The sequence below is a fragment of the Oncorhynchus mykiss genome, chromosome 15 (genome assembly GCF_057628025.1).
Source record: "Oncorhynchus mykiss isolate SJ-2025 chromosome 15, ASM5762802v1, whole genome shotgun sequence".
In the NCBI taxonomy this organism is placed as follows: domain Eukaryota; kingdom Metazoa; phylum Chordata; class Actinopteri; order Salmoniformes; family Salmonidae; genus Oncorhynchus; species Oncorhynchus mykiss.
In genome coordinates this window covers 27,896,286-27,914,511 of record NC_143036.1, presented here as the reverse complement: position 1 = coordinate 27,914,511, position 18,226 = coordinate 27,896,286, and the positions used below count along the sequence as shown (strand labels likewise).

Sequence of the window (18,226 nt, the reverse complement as noted above, 5' to 3'; positions counted from 1 at the left end):
ACAGGGGTTGCTCAACTAAAAATGTTGCGGTTATGCTGCAGGATTTAGAGGTAATTTGTGGTTTAGTACGGTACCCTGCGTCACTACTTCATTGACCAGACCAGCACAATGAGGAGTTGGAACCCAAAAGCATAATCAGTGCTCTAAGGCACTACTGTGTCTCTAAAAATACACTTATATGTTACTACTCGTCAATATTACTTACTAAAACTGTTGTTACATTAAGGTTTTTATTCTAAGAGAAACTTGGACTACAATTATGGTGTGGAAATGTTAGGATTATTTTTGCTCTTACTGTAGTACTGTTTTCTACAACCGACCGGTCACGTTGTACAGCTCCCGAGTGGCGCAGCGGGTCTAAGACACTGCATCGCATTGCTACAGATGCTGGTTCAATACCCGTGCTGGCCATGCCCGGGTGACCCATGAGGTGATGGTAGGCTTTTGATTTCTCTCCTTCCTAAAAAAGAAATAAATCAATCTAAATAACAAACTGGCTTTATTTACAAATTAGTAACCATGTCTCACCCCAAGTTCAAGAATGGCCTTTTTCTCGCTCACTTTACATTATTTGAAAGCTAAATCATCTCTAACATATTGTTATTTTTAAAACAAAGCTATTATTATTCATAATAATTCATTTAGAATGTATATAAAGCCCCTTAGATATTCTCAGATATATTATTAACCCTGTTTTTCACAAGCGTAGCAGGCTGTGAATTCTGCAAACAAAGTTTCTAGCAGGACAATATATATTGGTCATGGCTCCCGAGTGGCGCACGATAGGGATTGCCTTGCAGTTCTCCAGCTTTATCCACTGACTAGAGAAACGTTCTTGCTGTTCTTAGTGCCTGTCTGCACATTCAAACTAAAACAATGTAACTAATAATGGTGTGAAAAATTACGCTTAGATATGAATTCGGAGGGCAGATATGATTATATATTGAAGCATTAGACCTGTGTCTAAAATTGGGGCGTCAGGGTAGCCTAGTGCTTAGAGCGTTGGACTAGTAACCGGAAGGTTGCAAGTTCAAACCGCTGAGCTGACAAGGTACAAGTCTGTCGTTCTGCCCCTGAACAGACAGTTAACCCACTGTTCCTAGGCTGTCATTGAAAATCAGAATTTGTTCTTAACTGACATGCCTAGTAAAATGTAAAAAATCAGGAGACCTGCATGTAGAGATTTAAAAAAACGTTTTTAGATATACTGTAGGCCTACCGTAGGTGGTGTTGGTCTTTTATTTATTTTTATTTAACCTTTGTTTTACAACATGGTCTACTTACTCTGCTGGCGTCTTGACCCAGTTTATGCCCTCATTTGCAATGCAAACCGGGCGACAGTGTGTTTTCGTTCATTGTCTGCTTTTGGAGAAGAAAAAAATACATTTAGCCTAACAGGCAAAATTAGGTACAATACTAGAAATATACATGTAACTAGGTCTAAACATAACAAAATATTGCTATAATCCTACCTTGAAAGAAACGACGTGGTCCCAGAAACACCTCTCTAGCATAGGGTCCAGCATATTTCTTGATTTCTTCCTCAAATAATTATCGAGCCATGATACCTGAAAAAGGAGGCAACAGTGAATTATTGTGGAACACATAGCAGTCCGTGATGTGTAGGCTACAATATTTTATTTACCTTTTGCTTTGTAAATAGCCAAACTGGGCCTGGTCCCTGGCGAGAAATTGCCCCCCACACATGGAGTTTGAGCGGATGCTTGGGACTCGGCTTGCTTGATCTTCCTTTTTTTCCTGTAACAATTTGGAGCAAATTGCTCAAGGGCCATGGTAGATTCGTCTGTGAAGATGACATCATTGAATGTCTCGCCAGCTTTGATCCATGCCTGGGCCTGCAGGACACAAAGTTTTTTGTCAGATGAATCATAGGGTCGAAACTACAGAACAGTATAAAACAAGCTCAGATGGTTAATGCTCTGGAAAAAAGTGTGTATGTATGTACACTATCGTTCAAATGTTCTTGTTTTTGAAAGAAAAGCATGTTTGTCCATTTTAAAATAAACATCAAATTGATCAGATATATAGTGACGACATTGTTAATGTTAGAAATTACAATTGTAGCTGGAAACTGCTGATTTTTAATGGAATATCTACATAGATGTACAGAGGCCCATTATCAGCAACCATCACTCCTGTGTTCCCAATGGCACGCTGTGTTAGCTAATGTGTTGGCTAAGTTGATAATTTTTAAAAGGCTAATTGATCATTAGAAAACCCTTTTTCAATTATGTTAGCACAGCTGAAAACTGTGGGCTGATTAATGAAGCAATAAAACTGGCCTTCTTTAGACTAGTTGAGTATTTGGAGTATCAGCATTTGTGGGTTCGGTTACAGGCTCAAAATGGCCAGAAACAAAGACCTTCTGAAACTCGTCAGCCTTAATTTCTCAGAACAAGAATAGACTAAGTTTCTTCAACTGTCTTCTGACTGTGATTAGAGCGATGTTGATGTTGTGCCGTGATGCCAGCAGATTACAGAAGGCCTTTGCCGATCGCTCATCTTCTTGACTTGAATAGTCTCGATGGAAATGGAATACAATGTAAAAATGTGCAGTATACAGTAAAGACCAGCAGTCACTTTTTATTTAAGCATTATTTTTAGCATTATTAGACCCACTTTACAGTATAGTCTCCCACTGTACCTGTTCATTTTCTTGGGCTTTCACGTTCAGTGTAGCACAGGCATCTGATGATGGTGTTTGCGAATTGCACTGACCGTGACCAAAATCCCCAAGTCTACCAGTATTTTTTTTAAATGTCTCCAGTAGAGTTTCCATTCATCCTGAAAGCCCAAAAATGCTCACTTAAATGAATAGAGATCCTAGTCATGGTGCTACAGTATGTTACAGCATAATCAAAGTGAGAACAATCGCGATTAGGCACTTCACCATGTTTACTACAGTATGTACTGTAGGCTATATTTACTTCAGACAGCACAGTAGCTTAATAAAAAAATGCAGGTGGTTTCTATCTTCAAAATGCTTTATTATCCAAATGTTTAAAATGTGTGTGGGTGACGACCTGTAACCGCAAAATGTCGGATAAACCATATACTGTACTGTATTTCTTCATCGGCATCTTTATGCTTTCGTTAATAAAATGTTGATAAAAATACTCTTTCAAAATGCAGATGTTTATTTCCTTATGGCTCCATAACAAATTACTATGAGAATAAATATCCACTGAATGACAGAAATATTGGAACAAAGTAGGCTAATGAAGGTAAGCAAATGGTTGCTTACTGGAAAATACTCTTTCAAACACACACGGTTATGTTGTACAGCGCCATTCTGGCTATTATCAGGGCTATTAGCAGGACAATAGACTTGCCTAGAAAGAGGGTAGGGGGAGCGTTCTATCGCCAAATGTATTTCTCATTAGGTTAGGTTGGCTGTATCACAACCGGCCGTGATTGGTTGCAATTTCAGTTTAATCTACAAGAAAATACAAAACAAATAATACAACAAATATTGTGGTTAAATTCAAATATCTTAATTGATAAAACATGTTTATCAATTGGAACCTTTTAATATGTAGAAGGGGGGGAAAAAATAATAATTTATTATGTATCACATCCGACCGTGATTGGGAGTCCCATAGGGTGGCACACAATCGGCTCAGCGTTTCTCTCCTTCTAAAAACAGAAATAAATGTTTTGGCCTTTTGTGGTCAAACTAGTACCAACTAGCATTAATGGTAAAAATGGCTGACAATTTAAATAACGTGCCATAGAATTCTGTTTAATAGAAACACAAGGTGTGCTGCAGTATGACACAACTTTTAAAGGAGGAACCAGGAACCACTGTACCTGTTTGCTGAAATGGGTGCAAGAGAGAAGTTCGTAACATGGCTCAAGCACTTTCACAAGCACTTTCACCCCCCCCCCCCCCCCCATTCTCAACCACCGTGAAAGGGTGCATATCCGCGGCTATAAATCAAAGACTGTAAAAAATATAAACCTAGCTTACCTATCGCTCTTGTAATTTATTTGGCCCAGTCAGAATCAGTTGCCAAGGAATGTTTGAATGCAGAGGAGAGACGATGTTGTATTGTTTCTTTGAGTTTCCGTCTTGCTCTGGTTTACTGGGGTGATGTCGGTGTAAATCTGTCGACATATTTGAGGTGTTGGCAGCTGCAGAGGCTATTCTCATAGAGCGTGGCGACATACTGTTAATGTTTTATCCACAACTCTGTCCTTCACCGTTATAATCTATTGGGAAGCCAAAATGTTCCCAAACTGGAGATTTAAACAATGATCCTTTACCGACCCCACCACTCGCCATCCTACAGAACTAGTTCCCGATTGCATCTCAAAAGGACAGTGTGAAATGTGGCAATTAAGATTTGAATTTTGGTTACAATGTGGGCATAGTCTAGTTGTTTTAATGGAATAGCCTGAAATTAGTTTTCTTTTTCAGCTCAGATTTACTCAAGAGGCATAGGCCTCCAATGCAGCGTAGGCATAGCCTATAGGCCTAGTGTTTTGTATTTTTTAATCTTTTTTTGTATGTAATCGGGTTCACAGTCCGGACTGAACCAAGGTCCATGTACTGAATGGTTTGGTACGAATACGTGTACTCTTACACCCCTCGAAACCACATGTTTGGCTCTGGTCCATGAATTCTATTCTAGCCATTACAATGAGCCCATCCCCCTATATCTCTTCCCACCAGCCTCCACTGGTATCGAGTCTAGAACGATGACTGAATTTTCCTCTTTAGACAGTGGGGTCTGTTGACAATAAGGAAGCACATGAAAACCTCCATCAGCATGCCACCATGGGATGTCCTCAATCGGCCCTTTTATATATCCCTCCCCCCAAGACAGGTGCTACTTAACTTGCAGACAGAGCTGGACAGACAGAGCCGGCTGACTGATTCTTCTGAGGGTAGATGGAGAGAGCTGGACGTACAGTAGATTCATCAGGAGCAGCTGTTGCTGTGTGTGTGATGCTGGAAACACTCCAGTTACTGTGTGCACAGAACCCCCAAGCGCTAGTGCTATTTCAAGGGAAACAACTTTTCAACGGAGACGAAGCTATCAACACTGACCACTGCCAGATCACCATAGGAATAAACCAATAGGCCAGCTAGGCTTATAGCAAACACCTATCTAGATCCAGGGTCCTTCTTATTCAAGTCGGTGCCAAGACAATTTTGAGAGGGCTTTGACTAATCAGGGGACTGGTGAGTTTGTTTATGATGCGCCTGTTTACTTACTTGCAAATGTGTAATGATATTTGTTGCCTGATCCGGGATTAATAATGTTACCACTATTTGCCATTACAAAAAAAGTTAGCTTCTGAGGGATCGTTGGTCTGAGTGTGTATCTAGATCATAGAGAATGATTGAGGCCTCTAGTGGCCAAAAGGCTTTATTAGCATGGACAACGCTTTATCTATTAATGCACCAATCGACTGCACTGCAGGCATTTATTTAAAAAGTACAAATATCCACGTATTTAAAAAATTATAATAATCCTATGCTATTGAAAATCATACTGTGGGTATTTCAAAATACCCCGGGATATGATAAATACGGTATAACGCCCAACCCTAGAATGTCCTTTAAAAAAGCCACTGCTGCAAAAAAACTAGTGGAAACACTGGGCTACAGGCTTACAACAGGAACAGAAATGATAGGAAGCAGTAGAATCTGCTGCAGAAAGGAATTTTGCTGATGGTTTCAAAACTCAGTCCAAGTGAGCTCGACGTGTTTTAAAACACCATAGTTATATATCACTCAAAGGTATACATTTCATTATTATTAGATTTGTTTTAATGTGTATCAGGCAATTGGTTAGAATACCTTTTTATATCTGTTATATAGACTAGGCTATATTTATAGTCTTAGATTTATGTTCAGGTGTTTGCCCAGTTACAGAAGTTTTGGTAATTTCAGCCAGGTTTGGATGATGCTGTTGTTCACCACATCGTCAACTATTTCCGCAAGCAAATATGTACTCTGTTTTCCTTTTTTAAATATTGGAACTGACCAAGGGAATGTAGTTGGCTGTGTTGCAGAAAGAGCTGAGAAAGAATGCTGTTTACATTTCAAACTATCTACTGAGCATTCGCCTAATTGTCTGGTGGCCACGGTAAAAAAGCTCATCCTCCACAATCCAAAGGGGCTCTCACACCTCTTTTTATAGGTCTGACCACAGTACTCCATGGAGAAATGTTATTTTCAGTGTGCTATTGGGACAGAGGAAACCCCAGTCTTTGAACTGGTGTCTAGTTTGAGCTCATTGTGGCTTTTGCTCTGCGTTTCCTCTTTCTTCCAGAATGTCATGTGACTCCCTGTGAGCACATATACCCAATGACAAACAATCATGTCTGCACACTAATACTCTCACACACACACAGGCACACACACACAGCTGTGTTTTTGTGGAATTTCAGGACTTTTTCAGGGGTAAACATTTACCTAACCTTAACACAAAGACCCTAAATCGAACACTTAAGCTTAAAATAGCATTTGACCAAATTCAGGTTCTTGTTTTCCTACCTTATCAGGACATTGGGGTCCTGATAAGGTAGGAAAACAAGTACACACACACACACACACACACACACACACACACACGTTATGTTCTTCTATCATCATGGGGACCTACAATTTTATTTCCATTCAAAATCCTATTTTCGTGACTACGAACCCTTACCCTAACCCTAATTGTAACCCTCCGCGCACGCGCACACACACACACACACACAGGCTCACATAGGCCTTGTCACCCATGGCTACAGGCATTTCTTCAGCACTAAGTCTCATGTAAGCTGATGTAGGAATGCTTGTTGTTTGACCCACTGGCTAAGTGTTTAGATTGAATTACTGCACACTTTGTTCAAAACATGTATAATCCAGTACCTTAGTTGACTTTATGTGGAATTGTTTGAAGTTTTAAGCGGATTGATAGTTCCGTTTTTCCTAACAGAGGTATGAAGCTTACTATACCTCTGGACTACAATAAAGCCTGGTTGCAATCATTTCAGTATCTCAAAGTTTACATACACCTTAGCCAAATACATTTAAACTAAGTTTTTCACAATTCCTGACATTTAACCTTAGTAAAAAGTCCCTGTCTTAGGTCAGTTAGGATCACCACTTTATTTTAAGAATGTGAAATGTTAGAATAATAGCAGAGAGAATGATTTATTTCCGCTTTTATTTCTTTCATCACATTCCCAGTTGGTCAGAAGTTAACATACTCAATTAGTATTTGGTAGCATTGCCTTTAAATTGTTTAACCTGGGTCAAATGTTTCCTTAGCCTTCCACAAGCTTCCCACAATAAATTGGGTGAATTTTGGCCCATTCCTCCTGACAGAAGATAAATGTTCTATGGGATTGAGGTCAGGGCTTTGTTATGTTCTGAGTTCTTAGCTGATTTATTTAGATTTTCCCATAATATCAAGCAGAGGCACTGAGTTTGAAGGTTGGCCTTGAAATACATCCACAGGTACACCTCCAATTGACTCAAATTATGTCAATTAACCTATCAGATGCGAGCTACCTATCAGCTTCTAAAGCTATGACATTGTTTTCTGGAATTTTCCAACCTGTTTAAAGGCACAGTCACCTTAGTGTATGTAAACTTCTGACCCACTGGAATTGTGATACAGTGAAATAATCTGTCTGTAAACAATTGTTGGAGAAATTACTTGTCATGCACAAAGTAGATGTCCTAAATGACTTGCCAAAACTATAGTTTGTTAACAAGACATTTGTGGAGTGGTTGCAAAACGAGTTTTAATGACTCCAACCTAAGTGTTTGTAAACTTCCGACTTCAACCGTATATGTGTATATTTCTGGGCGGCAGTGTAGCCTAGTGGTTAGAGCGTTGGACTAGTAACCGGAAGGTTGCAAGTTCAAACCCCCGAGCTGACAAGGTACACATCTGTCGTTCTGTCAACAGGCAGTCTGTCAACCCATTGTTCCTAGGCTGTCATTGAAAATAAGACTTTGTTCTTATTAACTGACTTGCCTAGTTAAAGTTTTTTTTTTTTTTTTAAACGGGATGGGAGGGAACAAAAATCCCTCCCATCCCGTAGAAAAGATAATGGACCTATATTTATAAAAAAAAACACTTTAAGATCTAAAATATAAAAAATGATACATTCAGGAGTATTTTTGTCATTTGATTTTGTTATGTTTGAGTCACTCAGATAGCATAAGCCATGACCGAATGTGAGGAATTGCAGTACAGTTTCTATAAAACTGCAAATTTTTCTCTCAGCCTCATGGCAAAATGTGTAGAATTGCAGGAAATTAGCTTTAAAACGGCTACATTTTTAGGTCAGCCAACCATCATTAGCCATGCCCCCGCCACAACCACCACCTAAGCCCTATGTTTGATCCAGAAAAAACCCTGTACTGTGCTAGCGTTTGGTTCAGCGGGGGTTAATATAAACCCCGCTGTGTGCCTATCCGACCTGTGCAACATGTTGCAGTTGTTGCGATCACCACCGTGCCGTGCAAATGAACGTGACGTGACTGTCAGCTTCTCTCATCAAAGCAAATGAATTTATCAGGATCATTATAATGGATATATACAAAGAACATGGTTTGCATGACGTGCTTAAAGTACTTGCATTTGGCACTCTGAAATTCAAGTACTGGAATATCTTAAAAATCGGACATTTTCTGAAGTTGGTACTTGAAAAGTACTTAAAGTACTTGAATTAAAATGAGAGGACAACAGACAATGATCAAATATGTTAATATGAAGAATATTAGAAACATTTATTGGTCTTGTGAATTCATTTCCTGGCAGACTACTGAGTTTTATTTCCTCATGTGTTTTGCACGCTGGTTGCTAGGCAAGCTCGCTCAGTCCAACCACACTGCGACTCTGCCAAGCAGGTACAGAACTGACTGATTAGGCGCCACCAAACGTCACATCGAGAGCTAAAATGCCGGGCAAATACAGATTACTTTTTGCTTGGCAGGATATTTGTTTATGAATGTTTTTGCCAGACCCATCCAGGGATGTAGTGGAGGGTAAACCCGTTAATGTCATTTACTCATCTTTTTATTTGTGAAATAGTTTACTCTCCTTTTTTTGTTTAATATCGTTTACACACTTATTGCATTCCCAGCGTTGTTCAACAGTCAGAAGGCTTCTTGATCTGAGTTCTAATCGCACATACCTCTGCGAACGAGTGGAATCATGAACTATTCATGTATGCTCATTATGTTCACCGGCTCCCTTGTATTTTGCCTTGTTTGCAGCGCATTCATCCACCACTCTGTCCAACGAGACTCCACCCACGACAGGCTGAGAGTTTAAATTAACTCCATCAGCCCAGACCTACACTGGCAAGTGGGAGACACTGCTGTGTCAACAGACATTCCCCAAACGGGGGAAAAAAAACTGCCACTCAAAAAATGAATGTACAACTGGTAAATAGTCGCTGATATTTCAGTCAGATGTCTAGGTAGCTCAAGTGCTCTGGCTGTTAGCCAGGTAGCTAGCTATAACTAGCTGGCTAGAAGGATGAAGTTGGATGCTAATGTTGAACAGAGCCTGACCTCAGCAGGAGCAGTTGACTGAAATTAAGCTAGCTATAATCAAAATATGGGCTACTATTTATTTTATTTTTACAGTGAGTAGTGACACAGTGGTGAGTCAGGATGCAATGAACGAGGCAAAGGAGATACACCGAGAGAGCGAGAGAATTAAACCAAGCAGGGACAGTGGTTAATAGTACAGTGGGTTCTAAACATAGTGGGTCCTTTTGTGTTGGGACAGCCTGTGGGACCTAAAATTTTGTGAAATATAAAGACATTTTAAATTTTAATATTATTATCATGTACACTGAACAAATATAAATGTTACAATTTTAAAAAATTTACTGAATTACAGTACATATAAGGAAATCAGTCAACATCATCAGTACTGACTTACCTCTCCATGTATGTAGTGAAACATATATTATTGAGTAGAACTTGTAAGATAGTGATGAATAAATAGTTTGTTTTTTCCCCTCATGAGGTTGTGACGATATATAGTGGCAACTAGAAACACTTAATCTGAACTATTACAAATTGATGGTCCTTGAAAATAAATATGTGCTTGAAAAAGTACTGAAGTCCTTGAATTTGACTTACCACTGTTGGTACAAACCCTGAAAGAAATTTGACCAACCACCTTGATTCGGTCTTAGGTAGCAAAATTTGAAATTTGTGTTTTTTACATTGGATAAAAGCATTTTGAGGAACAATGGGAAAGTAATTCTGCTTTGAAAGTTGATAAGCTGGCCTTTGAATGTTTTGGTATCTACTGGAGAGCTCTCCTTTGTCTACACCCATTCAGCGTTGTCCACACCCTCTGAAGCCAGCCCCACCCATCTCTTTAAGGATTCACATGTGAGGTCACGTACTAAACAGTGAGAACTGTGGTAAAGATTAAGACTAAAAGTGGTACAAGTAGTAGCCTACAATTAAGGAAAAATTCCAGGTGAACAAAGTGTTCCGATATCTAGTATTTAAAAATATTTTCTAAGTGTATGGATCTCTACAGAAGCTGTAAACGGTACAGCCAAGCCAAACGGTTACTTGCACAGTAGCAATATCAGATAGTGTCAATATAAATAATATGATATACATTATGTACAATAACGATATCGGTAATAGATGAGGTAGTTGTATGCATACAATCAAGGGTAAAGTGGCTGAGCAGCAGGATAAAAAGGAGAGAGTCATTTGAATAAAGGCACTGCAGATAGTCCTGATTACTGGTCCATCCAAACCAAGCATGAAGAAGGGAATCTATATTTGGAGAGCCTGTTTCTGTCCTGCCCTTGATTTTGGTGCAGGGCATATGATGTCCATAGCCTCTTCGTCACAAAGCTCCCTGATCTTCTCAAAAATATACGTTTGTCTAGCTGTGTCCAGGTGGTGCAGGCAGACCATCTATGGGAGGAAGGATGTCTCAGCAGCTGAAACCTGGTCCCGACTGAGTCCGAACGCTCCTTGGCGGCAACAACACCAGGCTCCAGAGCATCGAGGCTGGAAAACAGGAAAAAAAAAGTGAGCTCAGTAAAAGTTGTGCCAGTCATGTTGGAGGTAAATTAAATGATCAAAACACGTTGTTTATGCTTTACATACAAAGTGTTGTCATCGATTCCTTGTAGAGACCGCTGATTTTGTCACATGGGATGGCAGCAGCTTTCCACCAAGTGTTTGTGTCCTGGGTGGCGTCCTGGTAATACTATTGCATTATCCTCTGCGTATTTGTTGAACTTCACAACTCGCTTCAAGTCCACATGCTTCAGGTGTAAGCTGTGCTTGCTTGGGTTAGCTCTCTTTTTGATGTGAGGCATTAGACCATTCTCCTTGTTTGACTGGTGGAGGAGAGTCAGGCGTGTGCTACTGATGCTCAAAGACATATTCCAGATACAAGTATTTTGGCATTATTATACATATATAGCCAGGTGTGTCTGATGGTGATTATGGCTAACTTTATGGGTTATGTAATCATATTGCGAAGTGTTGTCTTTTGTTTAGACATGCTAGCTAAATAATCAACCATAATCCTAATCCATATAGTACCAGCAATACAAACTGATTGTCATAGCTAGCAAAAGTTAACCAAATAGGTTCAATGTTAGTTAGCTAGGTAACATTAGGCTATACCTAGCAATGCAAATGTCATTCTGAGAACGTTACTACACAGATAGTACATGTAATGTCAGCTAGCTAGCTAACAGGAAGCTTTAACTTGGGGTATTTTGTTCAGACATCTAGCTAGCGCAACAATGACCCATAATCCCAATCCATAGAGTACCAGCAATACAAACCGATTTGTCATAGCTAGCTAAAGTTAACCAAATAGGTTCCATGTTAGTTAGTTAGCTAGCTAACATTAGGCTATAACTAGCAATGTGAAATGGCGTTCTGAGAACATCACTACACACAGATCATAAATGTAATGCTAACTAGCTAGCCAGCCATCTAACATCAGCTACCTAGCGAACAGTAAGCTTCAACTTGCAATGAAAACAACTTTCGAACAAAATTAGGAACATATAATATCTGAAACTGTAGCTAGACTCTTAAAAGCAGGAAATGCATCACCGATGCTTCTACTACCATTACTTCCAATTAATCTTGTTTGGATTTTTCTCTGACCACTGTGGCTGCCATTTTTAGACCATTCTGGAACTTTGAGGGGTTATGACATATAAACTAGTAATTTAATAGGATCTCTGAAAATATAATATATTTCTTATTTCTGACAGTATTTGATGTTTCTGAATAATAATAGTTCTAAATATGCTTTATGGTTAGTGCATGAACCTAGAATGGCAGCAAATTATTTCTAATTGGTTTTTGTGGGCTTTCTCCATTCTGATTGCTTTATACTGTTCAACCGAACTTCAACCAAAAATAATAGGAGGACACAACTGACAGTAAAGTAGTCTTATTTGTAGAACATTGCATCAAAATATTATTTTGTAGCCTCATGCTGGTACTCGACCAATGGTTTCCAGTTGTGTAGTTGGGCTATTTGTTCAATTCAAGCATTCACTTCCAGAAATGTCATCAATTTCTTGTTCTAATTTATAATTTACACACTGTCACGTTTCTTTTGTCTTTTAGTATTTACATTTTTTTGTAAACAAAAAAAATTGTACTTTTGCCACTAGACAGCAGTCCGACGATTTTCGGGGGTCTCTACTCCCAAAGTTGTAGACTTGTTGTGCTTGCAAGTTACCTAGCTCAGCTGTTAGCAGTTTCTTGCTGGTGATTTAAAAACAAATTATTTTATATAATTTACTGAATTATTTAATGTAACAAATACAACATATAAAATACTGTTAGAGGGTACAGTAAAAATCCACACCAGTGCGTGGATAAATACCGGTAGGCCTATGTAGTAATTAAGCAATAATGGAATTATCATTTGACAAGCTGAAGCCAAAGGTGAAGCCAAGGGCTGGCGCTTGCCTCTTAGGTGGAGAATGGGATGTCCCACTCACATCGTTGCCAGCTAAAATGGCACTCCAGCACTGGAATTCTGAGTGTTTACGGTTTCCTTGGTGAATTATTAGTTTCATGTTCATTCCTGGGCTAGCTAGGAAGGAACATGGTACAGGAGAGATTGTTGCACAGGTCGTAGAGGCTTACAGATAGGTTTATACAACTGCCGACTGTTGCAAACCAAATAGCATGGACAAATAATATGTAGATGTTTATGAATTTCCTGCCTGGGCTGCGGGGACAGTGGAATTGACATTAACACCATGTTACTTTGCGAGAGTTATTGTCCCACAACTCCTGCATATCAACCAATCAGCATCAAGGATCCAAACAACCCGTTTTATGAAATATGATATACGGCCCTGCCCTACGCCACCGTTTGTCATTGTTCAGCATAGAATTGCTATTCAGCTCAATGTCCAGTTGATTGTATGTCATGGCAACCAGATTTTGTCGAGCTCTCTTTCATGTTGTATTGTCAATGTCTACAGCATTTACTACACTGCTTGCCCATTGTGGCACACTATAATCAAGCATTATTGTCCCAGGTTTCGCCTGTGTCAATATAGTAGGAGCCAGACATCTGAAGATTGGTGGACTGCTTCCCTGCATTAATCTATTGATGATGAGGTCATAAAAATGATATCTTGTAAGGCTGAGGTATTTCCTAATCCAGGGTCACATTATCTTGTATTATTCTGGTGGGATAGTTATCACCACACATTATGGCTGTGTTGCTACTTTGACGCTAGAGGTGACGGTTTTCATCACACAAGATTAGCTACACGACTCCATCACTTTGGCCTTGTTCTATTACAAGGAAATAAGTGTGTTATCTGTTTCTTTTTTGAAATTCCAGATAGAGGTATAATGTTTATACAGTAGTTGATTGTGTTTTGTGTTCAGTTTATAAGCTATAGGCCTGTTCAATTGCATCTAAAAAAAAGTGTCTGTGTGCTTGTCCGAAGCCTCTGACTCAGAGGCTTCGGACAAGTCGTCACTGACTCCAGTCACATGGCTACTTGTCAGCGGGCTGCAGGAGGAAACATAATCCTGTGGAGGAAGGCTGCATTTATCAGTCTGTGACTGTTAGTGTGAGAGGGAGTATCTGGGTGAACAATAAACTAGGCTAGGAGCCCACCACGGCCAGTAAAGCCACACAGAAAGCCTCTCTAATTGCAGCTTGCTTTCTGTCTTTCTTTTTGTCTCACGCTTTTCTTTTTCTTTCCTTCACTTTGTCCGGTTCCTGGTCTCCCCTCACAGCGGCGTTCAGCTTTGCACTACAATGTCAGGCTCCCCTGCAGGAGGCACACAAAGGTACAGTATAAGGTTTTTGAAGTTGTCTCGGTAGTGACTTGTTGGACGTTTTTGATACCTGTCCAGTTTGGCTGTTTTCATGTTACTTTTAACCATTTACTTCAAATTGGATTTTGTCTGCTTCATTCAATGTGAGTTTTTGTGATTTCAGTTTAATACCGTACAACAAGGTTCATTTGGTTAGAGTTGCGTTGTGCTCTAAGTAATTCAATGAATTGAGAGTAAAGTTTCCCCTTGTGGACCTGCAGAGGTTTAGGTCTCTCCAGAAAAATTATCCTAATTTCCTATCATATTCTTGTCCGCACTGTTTGTGCTCTTCTAGTTAAGTGGCTCCAACAAACACTCCGCCACAGTCGTATAAAGCTCGAAATAGACTCTTTATGAACTTGTTTTCAGCAACACACATGGTTTGCTAAATGGCATTTTGAGTTCATGATAAATGCATTTGCTTCCCTCAGAGTTCTTTGTTTGCTCTATTGGAGGATTGGGCATTTCTTTTCACTTTCTGAAAACTCTCCCCTGTCTAGTTCATTCATGGTCAGTAAGTGTAGACAGTTGGTACCTAGGCTACATTTGAGGTTTTTCTTCTGTAGTCTGTCTGTCTACCTTTTAGTGCAGGGGTGTCAAACGTAAGGCCCGCGGGCCAGATCCTGCCTGTGAGCTGTTTCAATGCAACCGACAGGTGGTTTGATGAAAACCTTTTTTTAAATTATGATGGACTTACAATACAATCTCTTCGCTAGACTGTCAGGTAGCATCAAAGTCCAGGACAGGCGCTCTGTGTGAAAGATGCTATGAAAAATGCTCTGATGCACTCTGAATTACCTAAAATGATGAATCCCATATTGGTCTTTCACAGTCTGGCCGAACCCAAACTGTACTGTGCAAGTAGGGTAATAGTAGTCCCACTATTAAAACAGATAAATGAGGCTACATTTGCTTTGTAGGTGTTGATACCTAACCTGTCCTGTTTGGCTGTTTTCATGTTACTTTTAACCATTTACTTCGATTTGGGTCTTTTGGTTTTTGTCTGCTTCATTCAATGTGAGTTTTTGTGATTTCAGTTTAATACCGTACAGCAAGGTTAATTTGTTTAGAGTTGCGTTGTGCTCTAGTCTGATAAGTAATTCAATTAATTGAGAGTAAAGTTTCCCCGAGTGGACCTGCAGACATTTTGGTCTCCGATGACACTCACTCCAGGTTTCAGCTTTTTGGACTCTCAAAGTCACACTTTTTAAAAAATAGAATAACAACTAAATGTGATGTTTTAAGACCACAACAATGCTTAAACCACTTCAGGTGACCACTTTTGAGGTGTGGGAAAAATCTAGAAATGTTGATTTTATTGCAAATAATCATAGAATTCTGCCAGGTAGGCATAGGCTACTTTGTAGCTAGTTAACATTTAATTGAGAAGGTTTTTGGGAAAACCTGTCCATCTACCAGAAGACAGTTAGGCCTATCATTAGCATTGCTATATTTTTCCTGTTCCTTAATTGTTTGAGACTTGGACGTTTTACTTCATATTATGAGGCATGTCTTACCTTGCTTCAAAGTAGCCTATAGTCAAAATCCCACCATAGAAACGTGGAGGCAATTATTTTGTAAAGACTTCCTCATATGCGCTCTCCTGTTCTGTTGGTTTTCAAATCAAAAATTGTTCATTGTCTAGCAGTCAAATGCATTATCCTAGTCATATTAGCAACCTATGATAGTTGTTGCATCTTTAGATTTCCCCTATTTCAAAATTACTAAAGGATATTTCCATCTCTGTCCATGAAACCTCTCGCATGTGCGGTGGTGTGCATTTTAGAATGGTGTCTTTCTGCAAATTGCATTTCTGCTCTTAAAATGTGAAGAAGTAATAGTTTATCAACATTTTAAGCTAAACATTTGTATCTTTTCCATCAGCCTTATTAATTGATATGGTATATGCCTACAACAACAAAAAAAAGTAGGTATACGGCTTATACGCTCCACTACACCACTGCCTGACAGGCAAAATGAGTATGGACAGCCCTGCTTCAGTGTATTTGATAAGGTTCCTCTTGTGTATATAAGTTGTTCAGTGTTGATTATGGTGACTAATAGGAATAGTCTACACCACTGGGGAATATCTGAGGGAACATGACATTTGTTTGGAGTTGTCCACATTAGAGGTCGACCGATTTAATTAGCATGGCCGATTTCAAGTTTTCATAACACTCGGTAATCAGCTTTTTTGGACACCGATTACAATGTTATCCACGAGGAAACTGCGTGGCAGGCTTGACCACCTGTTGTTACCTGTTACGCGAGTGCAGCGTCAATGCAGCGTGCGAATTGTGACCGTAATTAATTTGCCAGAATTTTACATAATTATGACAACATTGAAGGTTGTGCAATGTAACAGCAATATTTAGACTTAGGGTTGCCACCCGTTCTATAAAATACAGAACGGTTTTGAATTTCACTGAAAGAATAAACGTTTTGTTTTATAAATATAGTTTCCAGATTTTACCATATTAATGCCCAAAGGCTCGTATTTCTGTGTTTTATTATAATTAAGTATATTATTTGATATTTGGCAGAGCAGTCTGACTGAGCGGTGGTAGGCAGCAGCAGGCTCGTAAGCATTCATTCAAACAGCACTTTGCTGCGTTTGCCAGCAGCTCTTATCAATGCTTGAAGCACAACGCTGTTTGACTTCAAGACTATCAACTTCCGAGATTAGGCTGCCAATACTAAAGTGCCTATAAGAACATCCAATAGTCAAAGGTATATGAAAGGTGGTTGACGCGTCATAATTCCTATAATAACTACAACCTAAAACTTCTTAACTGGGAATATTGAACCACCAGCTTTCTCATGTTCTGAGCAAGGAACTTAAATGTTAGCTTTTTTACATGGCACATATTGCACTTTTACTTTATTCTCAAACACTGTTTTTGGATTATGTAAACCAAATTGAACATGATTTATTTGAGACTAAATATATGTTATTTATGTATTATATTAAGTTAAAGTAAGTGTTCATTGTTCATTCAGTATTGTTGTGATAGATAGATATATATCGTCCGATTAATCGGTATCAGCATTTTTGGTCCTCCAATAATTGATATTGGTATCGGCGTTGAAAAATCTTAATTGGTCGACCTCTCGTCCACATTCTCCTGTGTCTTGGAGCCTCCCAATCATTAGAAATTGGAGTTGATGAACTCAATTCTGTGAGTTAGGCATTGAGGATTCATAGATGAACACCGTGTATTTTGAGTTAGGTTGGTGCTTGCCTTAAAGATTTATCTAAGGGACACCTCACACTTGAGCAGAAGTGCTATCATTATGCTGATGTAATGTAGCCTATTGCCTACATATTCTATGCTAACCCTGCAAAACCACATCTAAAAACAAGTTGTTTTCAAGAAAGATAAACCCTGTCCCTAAAACAGGAGTCGCATACACTAATGTAGCCTAAGCATAGACTAAGTAAAATCTTAAATCATCTTAAGTATACGTTGTGTCCACGATGAGGTTTCCACATTATAATTGAGTGTCTATTTGTGGAATGGCATTTTCATTGGTAGTTAGATTTCTTATTGAACTGCTTTTCCTGAAATGATGCCTTTTTGATTGAAGAATGCCAGTATGTAATCTGTGGTCTATACTTTTATGCCACACAATTTAAAGGCTTAAAACTGTCCAACTGCAACACAACATGTTTTTACTACCACTTGAATTGAGGCTTCCAAGAGTTATTGGCTTGTCATGTAGATTGAGCCTACAACAGCTTCTTATAAGCTTGAGTGGTACTGACTGTGTAGACTCAATTTACATGTTATATTAAATCATTTGCAGATATCAATACCTACTCTAAACTGATCAGCTAGGCTTTGCTTTAAGTGTACTCTTAGCCTATAGTTT

General features: G+C 39.1%; 1 protein-coding gene across 22 annotated transcripts in view; it reads left to right on the top strand.

Annotated features, from left to right (window-relative positions):
- The window catches only part of LOC110489906 (anion exchange protein 2), an 81,499-nt gene that overhangs the window by 18,984 nt on the left and 44,289 nt on the right, over nucleotides 1-18,226 (top strand). For 8 of the 22 annotated variants that reach the window (XR_016486630.1, XR_016486631.1, XM_090199767.1 and 5 more), the window contains 2 exons: nucleotides 10,912-11,056; nucleotides 14,273-14,326. The exons of 4 other annotated variants lie outside the window; for them this stretch is intronic. The gene's annotated coding sequence lies outside the window, so the exon portion shown is untranslated. Of the gene's footprint in view, nucleotides 1-10,911; nucleotides 11,093-14,193; nucleotides 14,327-18,226 lie in introns of those variants that run through there. 10 more of the 22 variants (XM_090199769.1, XM_036944182.2, XM_090199777.1 and 7 more) reach the window with 3 other exon arrangements.